Raw genomic sequence first — 4,344 nt, 5'->3', positions numbered from 1 at the left:
TAGAACCTGGTGCCCATATGGGATGCTGGCGTCGCAGGCGGAGGATTAGCCAAGTGAGCCACAGTGCCAGGCCCAATAAATCTATCTTAACAACAAGAAAACCTAACATCTGATTCTTTCCTACCTCTGTGTCCTGTCCTCCAGTGAGAGCTGTAGGGGGGCCGACGTTGTGGCGTTGTACCTTTGATGAGTTCTTTAATCTTCTAGGACTTTGGTTCATATTGGCCCCCTAGTACCTACCAGAGCACCTGGCGAAATAATTAATTAATAAATTTGAAGAAAAATAACATTTAAACTGAGACTTAAAAGATGAAGATTCTTGGGGGTTGGCACTGTTGTGCAGTGGGTTAAAGCCCCAGCCTACAGTGCCAGCATCCTATATGGTCACCAGTTCAAGTCCTGGCTGCTCCACTTCCAATCCAGCTCCCTGCTAAAGTGCCTGGGAAAGCATTGGAGGATGGCTCAAGTGCTTGGGCCCCTGCATCCACGTGGAAGACCTGGAAGAGCTCCTGGCTGCTGGCTTCTGGCTTCAGATAGGCCCAGCTCAGGCCATTGCAGCCATTTGGGGAGTGAACCAGCAGACAGAAGACCCCCCTCTATGTGTCTCTCTGTTTCTATCTCTCTTTGTAATTCTGTCTTTCAAATAAATAAAATAAATCTTTAAAAAAAAGATGAAGATTCTGGCCGGCGCCGTGGCTCAACAGGCTAATCCTCCGCCTTGCAGTGCCGGCACACCGGGTTCTAGTCCCGGTCAGGGCACCAGATTCTGTCCCGGTTGCCCCTCTTCCAGGCCAGCTTTCTGCTGTGGCCAGGGAGTGCAGTAGAGGATGGCCCAAGTGCTTGGGCCCTGCATCCACATGGGAGACCAGGAGAAGCACCTGACTCCTGCCATCGGATCAGCACGGTGCACTGGCCGTAGCGCGCTGGCCGCAGCGCGCCAGACGTGGCAGCCATTGGAGGGTGAACCAACGGCAAAGGAAGACCTTTCTCTCTGTGTCTCTCTCTCTCTCTCACTATCCACTCTGCCTGTCTAAAAAAAAAAGTATAAAAAAAAGATGAAGATTCTAACAGGCAGAAAATGAAAGTGTGATAGGATAGGTTCGGTTGTGCTGTGATAACAAATGCTCAACAGGATAAAGTTTGTTTCTCTTGGGCAAGCACTAACTCAGGCTGAGCACTGCCCAGGGCCCTCCGTGGATATGATGACTCAGCAAGCCAGGCTGCCCCGTGTGTGGCTCCCCATTCCATCACACATGCTCACGGTCACTCCGCAGGGGAAGAGAGAAAACCATGGAGAATTTGCACCTGTCCTTCAAGGCTTCAGCCCGGAAGCCACACACACACACACACACACACACGTCACTTCTGCTCATGGTCCGTTGGTTCTTGAGAGCAGGTGGAACGTTTGGTGAGTGTGTGTGGCCTCTGCCACACAGAAAAGGAACGGACATGCTGGGGAACGGACATGCACAAAGGGGTCCAAAATGCACGGGAGAGCAAAGTGATCTAGCACACAGTAGGCCTGCAAGCTCATTCTCTAGGCAGCTGGTAAGGGGAAGAGCATCACCGTTTGCCTTGTTTTGCGAGATTAAAGATGGCAGCAAGAAAGGAAGGTATGAAGCAATGAGAGAGATGAAGACTGGTGAGCTGGTTGTGGCAACAGTCCAGGTGGAAGTGGTGAGGATGGGGACTGAGACACTCACTGCATGAACAGGTGAGAGCGAGGCTCACTACCAGGACAGAGGGGAGAGACGCTTCCTACACAGACGGGTAGGACAGGACTGTCGCTGGAATCACTGGAAAAGTGGACTCTCTTGACTTGAAGACTGGACGCGCTTCAGTGAGGGCAGAAGGTGAGTCCAAGGTTTTCTGCCTCCTTGCCATGATGCTCTGACCTCCAAAACGGGAAACACACAGGGAGAGAGGCCTGCCTGGAGGAGAACGTCCGTTCGCGCCATGCTGCGGGAACACAGACACAGAACACAGTTCAAGAACTGGTGAGGGAAGAAGGCTGTCCCAGGACGAGGGTATAGGGAAAGCAAAGGCGGGCAGCTTAGAACTGGCAGGGGACACACAGAGGATGTGGGCCGGCGCTCCTCAGCACCACTGCCTGTCACGTGTCTACACCTGGGGGCCCTGCGGGAGCCAATGCGCCGGCTTCTATCAACCAAGTACAGAGCCAGCTGAACGGGTTGCCCCATCTTAAGTGCTTCCTTCTTGCAAAGCTGTTCTCCTGCAATATGTCATCATTGTGGGTCATGTTGCATGAGCTCTTGGTTCACAAAGCCCTTCCAATAGATGTGCGTGCACCTCTGGTGTGAATGGGAACACTGGTTTTCCTGCCGGTGACGCTGAGAAATAGAAAATATCAGCTGTGCCACCTTGCACCAGACATTCCACCTCTCTGAACCCCAGTATTTTCACCCACAGGAGGAAAAGATCTAATACCAGCCCCATCCATTTAAAAGGATGGCTATGTGGCTAGCGCTGTGGCATAGTGGGCTAAGCCTCCACCTGCAGTGCTGGCATCCCATATGGGTGCCAATTCAAGTCCTGGCTGCTCCACCTTTTTTCTTTTTCTTTTCTTTTTTTTTTTTTTGGACAGGCAGAGTGGACAGTGAGAGAGAGAGAGAGAGAAAGGTCTTTCTCTGCTGTTGGTTCATCCTCAATGGCCGCTGCAGCCGGCACATTGCGCTGATCCGAAGCCAGGAGCCAGGTGCTTCTCCTGGTCTCCCATGGTTGTGCAGGGCCCAAGCACTTGGGCCATCCTCCACTGCACTCCCGGACCATAGCAGAGAGCTGGCCCAGAAGGGGGGCAACCGGGACAGAATCCAGCACCCCGACCGGGACTAGAACCTGGTGTGCCGGCACCACTAGGCGGAGGATTAGCCTGTTGAGCCGCGGCGCTGGCCACTGCTCCACTTCTGATTCAGCTCCCTGCTAGTGGAATGGGAGAGCAGCTGAAGATGGCCCAAGTGTTTGGGCCCCTGCACTCATGTGGGAGGCCAGGAGGAAGCTCCTGGCTCCTGGCTTCAGGTCTGCCCAACTCCGACCACTGGGGCCATTTGAGGAATGAACCAGCGGATGGAAGATTCCCTCTTTCTGTCTCCCCCTCTCTTTAACTCTGCCTTTCAAATAAATAAAAGGAAAGAAAAAAAAAGACTCAGTAAGTTCCAAGCATCCCAGATCCAGAAATAGCAGCGAATAGGAGCATTACCTTAGTAGGTGGATGCCTCCTTACCTTATGAGATTCAGACCCGGGGCAGGTGAACAGGTGAACCGCGCCTCTGCCCCAGACTTCAAACTGCGCCATCTGCCCAGGGATCCAGAGGCAGCCTGGAAACAGATACGGTCTGTGTCCCAGCACACACTGCTCAATAAAACCGGGCAGCGGACGGGTCAGAGGGCCGCGCGCGCCGCCCGCCCGGCCCCTCCGCCGACGCCCCCCGCAGCTGCTCCCCGCACACTCCCGCGCACCCAGGTGAGCGCCCGCGGCTACCTTGGGCAGGAATGCCATCCTCGGCCTGTACTGCTGGCCCTGGTGTCGGATCGTCATCCTGGACTCGGGAAGAACTCACAGCCCGAGCGCGGATCGGGGACGAGAGGGAGAAGCCGCCCACCGCGGCCCGGGTTCACCAGCCAGCCCGGCCCGCGCGAGCCCGGGGCGGCGGCGGGGAGGCGCGGGGCGCGCAGGGCGCAGGGCCCGGGCTGCACCGGCGGCCCCGCGACGCTCCCTCGGCCCCGCCGGCTCAGAGCGCAGCTGGAATCCGCGCCGGCCAATCAGCGAGGCGCGCCGCGGGCTCGTTAGCATGCGCTGCGCTGCGCCCAGCTGCCACCAGGGGGCGGCGTCCGGCCCCACCTGGACCCCGCGGAGCCGCAGGTGGAGCCGCGCGCTGGCCCGGGGACGCACGAGCAGGAGCGGCTGGCGCCGACCGCAAGCCTTGGAGCGCATCACTGGAGCTAGCCAAGTGGAAATGGCAGGCGACGGACTTCAGCCCCGTGGCTAGGATGCCACTAAATCCCTGACTGGCCGTTAGCAAATTGCTTAGCCTTTCTAGAGGTCGGTTTCATCTGACCCAAGAGAAGAGGTGGGAAATGACTTTGTGTTAGTCGGCGCTGTGAGGACTGAACAAATAACCTTGTTGACAGCTGGCAGAGGGAAAGGCTGCCCACCTGCAGGGTGGGCGGCGGCTGGGTCTTGGATTTGCCTTGAGCATGTGCAGCCAGCAAGCCCTTCTCCTCCATCTCTTGGGACCCGTCCATGCTTAGCTGTTCCAGTTAGGTGAGAACCGTTGGAGTAGGACACAGGAGTAAGAGGGTAAGATCTGGTGCCAGATAACCTGG

General features: G+C 56.4%; 1 long non-coding RNA gene across 1 annotated transcript; it reads right to left on the bottom strand.

Moving 5' to 3' along the window:
* Window positions 1-1,192: 1,192 nt before the first annotated feature.
* Window positions 1,193-3,574, bottom strand: LOC133776611 (uncharacterized). The gene is made up of 3 exons (XR_009868440.1): window positions 3,500-3,574; window positions 3,242-3,336; window positions 1,193-1,959 (listed from the first exon to the last, which is right to left on the bottom strand). It is a non-coding gene; the product is annotated as an uncharacterized LOC133776611 (long non-coding RNA).
* Between the last annotated feature and the right edge of the window lie 770 nt (window positions 3,575-4,344).

Source organism: Lepus europaeus, chromosome 18 (genome assembly GCF_033115175.1).
Source record: "Lepus europaeus isolate LE1 chromosome 18, mLepTim1.pri, whole genome shotgun sequence".
Classification (NCBI taxonomy): domain Eukaryota; kingdom Metazoa; phylum Chordata; class Mammalia; order Lagomorpha; family Leporidae; genus Lepus; species Lepus europaeus.
The sequence above is the reverse complement of the archived record's forward strand: the minus strand, read 5'-3'. Positions and strand labels throughout refer to the sequence as shown.